The sequence below is a fragment of the Daphnia pulicaria genome, unplaced genomic scaffold, assembly GCF_021234035.1.
Source record: "Daphnia pulicaria isolate SC F1-1A unplaced genomic scaffold, SC_F0-13Bv2 h1tg000234l, whole genome shotgun sequence".
In the NCBI taxonomy this organism is placed as follows: domain Eukaryota; kingdom Metazoa; phylum Arthropoda; class Branchiopoda; order Diplostraca; family Daphniidae; genus Daphnia; species Daphnia pulicaria.
In genome coordinates, this window is record NW_025804907.1 from 5001 (window position 1) to 12500 (window position 7500).

The following is a 7500-nucleotide window of genomic DNA, read 5'->3' on the forward strand; positions in this document are numbered from 1 at the left end:
CTCGCGAGTTTAGTTTGATAATTTCTCGACGACTTGCGCACATGTTAGACTCCTTGGTCCGTGTTTCAAGACGGGTCGGGTGGGACCCGACTTCTACTCTCCGCTCTGGGCCTCCACAGGTTGAGCACCGCAACTTTTTCTCTCTTTACAAAAAAAAGCTACGACACCTCCCGGGAGGAGACAGGTCACGACCGGGCAGTACTGTTGGGAAACGCCGCGCTCGTCATCGCGGCACCCGCGAAGGTAACCACGAAACTCGCTAACGGACGCCCCGTGTAACAGACACCCAGTCGGTCGCGGAGTCCTACTAGGCCCCCCACTTGCGGACCTTGGCGTGGCTATTGCGATCGCAGAACGACTTATGCAAGAGAGCCGCCAATTCAGGCAGTCTCCATGCAGCGTTAAGGGCATACAACCAAGTGCCGGGAGCGGGGACTTGTTCGACCTTCGAGGGCCCACCCGTTTAACCCCCTGAACGGTTTCACGCACTCTTGAACTCTCTCTTCAAAGTTCTTTTCAACTTTCCCTCGCGGTACTTGTTCGCTATCGGTCTCGTGGCGATATTTAGCCTTAGAAGGAGTTTACCTCCCGCTTAGGGCTGCACGCTCAAGCAACCCGACTCTTGGGAAGGGATCCGATGCACGGTCTCGGCTCGTCTTATCTACGGGCCTGACACCCTCTGTGGGTTGCTCGCCCCGTTCATGGAGACTTGGACGATAGATACCGGACAGACGCGCACGATCCTCCCGAACACCACATTCCTCGGCACCCGCTCAACCGGGCGCGAGGTTCGGTGCTGGGCTCATCCCTGTTCGCTCGCCGCTACTAAGGGAATCCTTGTTAGTTTCTTTTCCTCCGCTTACTGATATGCTTAAGTTCAGCGGGTAGTCTCATCTAAACTGAGGTCAGAATGAATTGTTTGTTTTCAAAAGGAGACAACACTTTATCTAGCTCGGCAGACTTTGGCGTTTTAAAGCCGGGAAAGATTGAATAATTGCCGGTTCAAATTTTTTTTTTTCGAAATAAAGCGAGTCTCTCGTTATTCGCAAAAATTAATTTACGAAAAGTGACAGGGCGTCCTGCGGCTTTTTGTATTGAAACAACGCGTCGTGCGCGAACCAAGCTTGCATAACGAGCGGTTAGAGTGAGTGATAATTCGCGGTGGTCGACACTTCGACACGCCCGGCGCACACACACAACTAAACTCGCGTTGAAGCGGTATATCGCGCACACGCAGCCGACACCTTGTTCGAGAAGATGTGTTTATTTCTAAAATTTTTTTTTGAGTTGGCTCAAAAATTTCCCATCTGTTTTGCCATCGAAAAAGGTTTCTTTTGAATAGAGAGGAAAAAAACAAAACAGGGCGAACCTTCTTTTATTTTTCCCCCTTTTTTGTATTTGAGGCATCGCGGACACTTAAGTCGCGCGGCACCCAGACGTTAGAGATTCGGGAGCTTTTATGCGGTCAGGCCGGGTGAAAAATAAATCTCGCCGCGACCCAACATGCAAAACCAAGACTGAAAAAATCTCTGTTCGTTCATCATTCGACCGACCCTCAGTCAGATGTGGCCCGAGCGAGAAGCTGGGCCGCCATTTACGTTCAAGATTTCGATGCTCCATGTGTTCTGCAGTTCGCATGGATTAGCGCACTTTGCTGCGCTCTTCATCGATCCACGAGCCTAGTGATCCACCGTTCAGGGTCGTATATAAAACGACATATTCGTTTTCTTCTCTCTTTTTCTCCAACCCGCCCAAGCAAATGAATGCGAGGGCGGAGAAAGAAAGCCAGAAAGAAAATGTTCCGATAAACACTCGTACTAGAATTTGGGTTTAGTGTGTTATTGTGATTTTGAATTCTTCCTACTTCATCGAGAGGGCGAAGGGCAAGCTTAAAAAACATTCGGTTTTCAACGGCATAGTGTCGGGCTTTGGAGTGTTAGTCTATACGACGCACACGCACGCAACCACGAGTATCTACGCCCGAAAAGAACGTCCAGAGTAAAGTCTCACACTTTCGTCCCCCACCGAGAATCAAAAAATCCCGAAGACGAAGAGAGAAACAAAAAAAAAACAATTTCGATTGGGCGTATCCGCTTTAAACCACCGCGCATCAGAGCGCCTGATACCCGTTCAAAATCTTGATGTTTTTTTTTTTTTTTTCCGACTCTCCATCCACCGAGTTTTTATTTTTCAAAGTGTTTGATTTAGGGACTAAGACTTTATAAAATCTCCTTTATTGTTCCTTCGGTACTCGCGGCCCAGGCGGGCTATCGTATTCTTCACTCTACTAACGTCAACACTGTGAGCGCCGCTAAAGGTCGAATGAATCTATAGAGACATTCACCATCGAAGCAGGAAGAATTTGCTCACGGCCATAGACCAAATCGAAAGACTTTGTGTTTTTTTTTGAGCCGAGAGGAAAGAAAAATCAATTTGAAAAGGCGAATCCGCTTTAAACCACCGCGCATCAGAGCGCCTGATACCCGTTCAAAATAAATGATTTTCTTCCGTCAACCCACACATAGTTCATACGATGTCTTACGCCGAAAGACTTTTGATGGGGTTTTTTTTGTTTTGCAACTTTTAGTTGTTTCGTGCTCAACCAAAGCCATATGCGCAAAACATTTGTCTTGTTCGTTTATGATCCTTCCGCAGGTTCACCTACGGAAACCTTGTTACGACTTTTACTTCCTCTAAAGGATCAAGTTCGACCATCTTTCAGTCTCGCCGTTGGTAGGCACCGCACGGGCAGAGATTGCTCCCCACTCGACGGCACCCCGACAAGCCCGTCCGAAGGCCTCACTAAATCATTCAATCGGTAGTAGCGACGGGCGGTGTGTACAAAGGGCATGGGACGTAATCGACGCGGGCTAGTGACCCGCGCCTACTAGGGATTCCTGGTTCATGGGGATCATTGCAGTCCCCAATCCCAACCACGAAGGAGGTTCAGCGGTTACCCGGTCCTTTCGGACAGGGAGAGTGAAACACGCTGATTCCTTCAGTGTAGCGCGCGTGCGGCCCAGGACATCTAAGGGCATCACAGACCTGTTATTGCTCACTGTCACGCGGCTGGACGCCGCTTGTCCCTCTAAGAAGACTGCGTGACGGACGCGAGAGCAGAAGGTATCGCCGGGGATGACGACGACCGAATAACAATAGAGCCAGCCCCCGCGAGACATTCCCGACAAAGCCCCGCCATACCTCATCCGCCAGGCAACCAACCCGTGAAGGCCGTACACCCGACGAACAAAGCACAACGAAACCAAGCCGAGAGATTGCCTCACTAAAGGAACCAGTCCCACCGAGACCCGAATCGCCGCCACCTGATCCCGACGCCTCCGTACTCCCTTCGGTTTCAATTGATAAAACCCGTCACCTATTTAGCAGGCTAGAGTCTCGTTCGTTATCGGAATTAACCAGACAAATCGCTCCACCAACTAAGAACGGCCATGCACCACCACCCACCGAATCAAGAAAGAGCTCTCAATCTGTCAATCCTTCCAGTGTCCGGGCCTGGTGAGGTTTCCCGTGTTGAGTCAAATTAAGCCGCAGGCTCCACTCCTGGTGGTGCCCTTCCGTCAATTCCTTTAAGTTTCAGCTTTGCAACCATACTTCCCCCGGAACCCAAAGACTTTGGTTTCCCGGAAGCTGCCCGTCGAGTCATTGGAGTAACTCCGACGGATTGCTGGTTGGCATCGTTTATGGTTAGAACTAGGGCGGTATCTGATCGCCTTCGAACCTCTAACTTTCGTTCTTGATCAAGGAAAACATTCTTGGCAAATGCCTTCGCTGTTGTTCGTCTTGCGGCGGTCCAAGAATTTCACCTCTGTCGCCGCAGTACGAATGCCCCCGTCCGTCTCTATTGACCATTACCTCGGGTCCAAAAGTAAAAGACCAGCAAAATCGGACCGAGGTCCTATTCCATCATTCCATGCTGCGATATTCAGGCGTTGGGATACACCTGCTTTGAGCACTCTAATTTGTTCAAAGTAAACGTTGCCGGCCGCCCGAGACACCCGGTGAAGGGCACCCCGAACGATTGACTGGGTGGAGCGAATCGAGTCAACTACGACCAAAATTTAAAAAAGAACCCGAAAGAACTTTCCAACTCTGGCCGCAGATACAACAACGACGCACCGACCACCACTCCGGCGATGTTGTCCGACCGTGAAGAGAGTCGGGCTTTGACACCCGGGCTCCCAGAGCGTGAAACGCAACACCCTTGATTCAGAGCGGCGCCGCCCGGCCGAAGACAGACATCCGACTACGAGCTTTTTAACCGCAACAACTTTAATATACGCTATTGGAGCTGGAGTTACCGCGGCTGCTGGCACCAGACTTGCCCTCCAATGGTTCCTCGTTAAAGGATTTAAAGTGTACTCATTCCAATCACGGGGCCTCGGAAGAGTCCCGTATCGTTATTTTTCGTCACTACCTCCCCGTGCCGGGAGTGGGTAATTTGCGCGCCTGCTGCCTTCCTTGGATGTGGTAGCCGTTTCTCAGGCTCCCTCTCCGGAATCGAACCCCGATTCCCCGTTACCCGTTGCAACCATGGTAGGCGCGTAACCTACCATCGACAGTTGATAAGGCAGACATTTGAAAGATACGTCGCCGGCGCGAAGGCCGTGCGATCGGCGTGAAGTTATCCAGAGTCACCAAAATTGGTACGGTGCGCGAGCCCGAAAGCCCGGCCCCGACTGGTTTTGATCTAATAAAAGCACCTCTTCTGCGAGCCCGAAAGCCCGCAGTCGAGGCTCGAGTGCATGTATTAGCTCTAGAATTACCACAGTTATCCAAGTAGGATGGAGTGGATCTAAGGAACCATAACTGATTTATTGAGCCATTCGCGGTTTCGCCGTCTAGCGGCTTGTACTTAGACATGCATGGCTTAATCTTTGAGACAAGCATATGCTACTGGCAGGATCAACCAGGTATTTCGTGTATGTTTGTTTGATATGCATCCGGCGAGTTGCGGGTTTTTATTTCGCCCACGCATCACCAAACACACACCAAATCAACACGTTTTTCGTTTTTTTTCTTTTTCTTCGGAAACTAAAATTTTTGATCGCAACGCCTGGCGTGTCACAGCGAGTCCCAGTGAAGAGAAACACCGATCCGATCCGTTTGTTGGATTTTTTTCATTTCAATTTCCAAAGTCAAAGACCATTCAACGGTCTATGAGCCCAAAGTGAATCGGATTCATTCGACCGGTCTTGATATATTCATCAACTTTTTTTCCCGTATTACGGTTTTCGACGGTCATATGTGGCGTGCTGTATGCTCATAAGTCAAGCCTGCTTTACTAAGCTGACAAGCATACATCTTTTAAATTTTTGTGGGCTCAGAGTTTTATTTTTATTTTTCCACCGCCGAGGCACACTCTCGCATCACCCCGCACGACACACACACACACACACACCTCACCGCTCAACGGTCACACGAGGCAGAATTTTCCGCAAAGACTTTCGAAGAGAAAGAGAAAACTCGGAACAACCGCGGTCAGAGGCCAGCATAGAGGCATCGTATAGAAAGTCATGGGCGGAAAAAAACAAATCATTTCAAGTCGAGACAAGCAACCAGACTACCCCTATAAAAGTGCGCAATTCTTTAAGAGTTCACCGAAGAATGACCGAGATCAAGTATGCACGAAACGAACATATTCCAAGGGCAGCTGAATAAGCGATTCTGCGCCGAAGCGCGAGAAAAGCAAGCGGTACACCGATGGGGATCGTTTTTTTATCGTGTTAGATTCGTTGTTGTCAAGCAAGGATTCTCAAAATGTTTTTTGCATTGCACCCAAGTTTCGTACTGATTACTTGTCGCAGACCGGTGACTGTCAAAAAAAATTTTTTTACGTTTTTTCTTGAGAGGTCACTGCCTACACACAACTCCGGGCGGGCCGTACACTCACAGCCGTTTGAATTCTCCCTTCGTGTGTCATGGCCATAACTGAGCGTACATCTTACCGGGCGCCGAGTTGATCTGGCTTGTTCGATGAACGTTCGGGATACGTACAATCGATATAGCTCCAACCGTAACTCGTTTGTAATTACGCCGGCCATACTCAGCGGGCGCTCAGCTCAGCTCTCGATATCTTCCGTCGAAGGGAAGTTCGTAGTAAAAGAGAGTCAGAGTCGACGCCACATTTTGCGGTCCTCGCATCTCATCCGATTTTTGAATTTTATAGATTTGCCATCACTTCCACCCAATTCTCTCGTATATTTCAATCTCTTGACTTTGTCCGACCGGGCCGTCTTCGCCCCCCTTCAACTCCGTCCATCTCCACTTCTGTGTTCCACACAACGAGCTTCCGTCAAACGGCAAAATGTGAAATATGCGCACGCCGCACGAAATAATTTGAAAGCGTTCTGTTTGGTGGCTTTTTTATTTTTTATCTCTCGGCTCACACACACACACACACATTTCCGCCTGAACGGTAATTTTTTTTGATACGGTGTCAAAAAGTGAAAAGACGCGCACCATTTTCTTTTCTCTTCCGTATCGTCGCTGACGGTAAACGCTGATGGTTATGATGCCGTAAGTTTGGAAGAAAGAATCTTTCCCGTCTTGTCTTGTTACGGTAAAATAACAAAGAACAAGCGTCCGATTTCTCTCACAGACGGCCACAGACAAACCACACGTGCCGAAGAAACGAAACGTCCGAAACCAAAAAAATGTTTGACGCGCGCACCTCTTCTGAACTTTTCGACCAAGAGTCGTTGGATCGAGTGACGAGCTTCTCAGCTGTCGCACCAATCGGTGAAGCGGGCGTTTGAATTCCCGTCCACATCGCGGTTCGGATATATTTTTACATATACCGACCATCGGAAATTTCGAAAACGGTTTTACCGAAGGAATGATATTTCACACACCGACAGCTCATCGAGTTCGTCTCCGTTCAACGGTTTTTTTTTTTTAAGACTTTTTGATCGCATGGGGCTAAACTGGTTAGAGCAAAGCCGCGATCCAAGCAGTGAAAAAAAAACAAAGACAGTGCAAGCGCGATCGAACGGAATCGAAACTAAAATCATGTGAAGTGGCGGGCGGAAAGGAGCTCAGCTACGGTGGAAATGAAACTACAACTAACGCCGAACCGGACAACTTCCCATTCTGCGTCTTCGTTTCATTTCCCAAAGCTCCCCGTCGATACCAAAGTTTTTGCGTCGAAGCTACTAAAGAAATTTCGCGCTTTCCTTTTCGCCTCTTTCGCCTTCCCTTCGATATCTATCCAACCACCGGCTTCGACTTTATTTCTTTCACCCGTCTATTCGCCCGATAGTCGACGGTCGGCCATTCTTTGGTATCGGCCAGGCGGACTAACAAGAAGTAAGACTCGTTTGAAAAATTTGGACCGGGCTTTACAATCGCTGCTTGTCGTAATGTCGCAAATTTGAAAAAAATTTTCAATTCGAGAAACCAAACTATTCGACACTTCGAAAATTTTTGGGACTCTGAAAATTTTTCCGAGTTTAGGAATCGAGACCTCTTCTATACTAAGGA

At 48.8% G+C, this 7500-nt stretch overlaps 3 non-coding genes across 3 annotated transcripts in view; all 3 read right to left on the reverse strand.

Annotated features, from left to right (window-relative positions):
- The window catches only part of LOC124320028, a 4576-nt gene extending 3668 nt beyond the window's left edge, over positions 1–908 (reverse strand). Inside the window, exon 1 of the ribosomal RNA XR_006913715.1 lies at positions 1–908. This exon is cut by the window's left edge and continues 3668 nt beyond it. This is a non-coding gene — a ribosomal RNA (large subunit ribosomal RNA).
- A 641-nt stretch (positions 909–1549) lies between these two features.
- LOC124320025 lies at positions 1550–1702 on the reverse strand. Its single transcript, XR_006913712.1, has one exon. It is a non-coding gene; the product is annotated as a 5.8S ribosomal RNA (ribosomal RNA).
- Positions 1703–2638: 936 nt separating this feature from the next.
- On the reverse strand, positions 2639–4934 carry LOC124320027. The gene has a single exon (XR_006913714.1). It is a non-coding gene; the product is annotated as a small subunit ribosomal RNA (ribosomal RNA).
- Positions 4935–7500: the final 2566 nt, after the last annotated feature.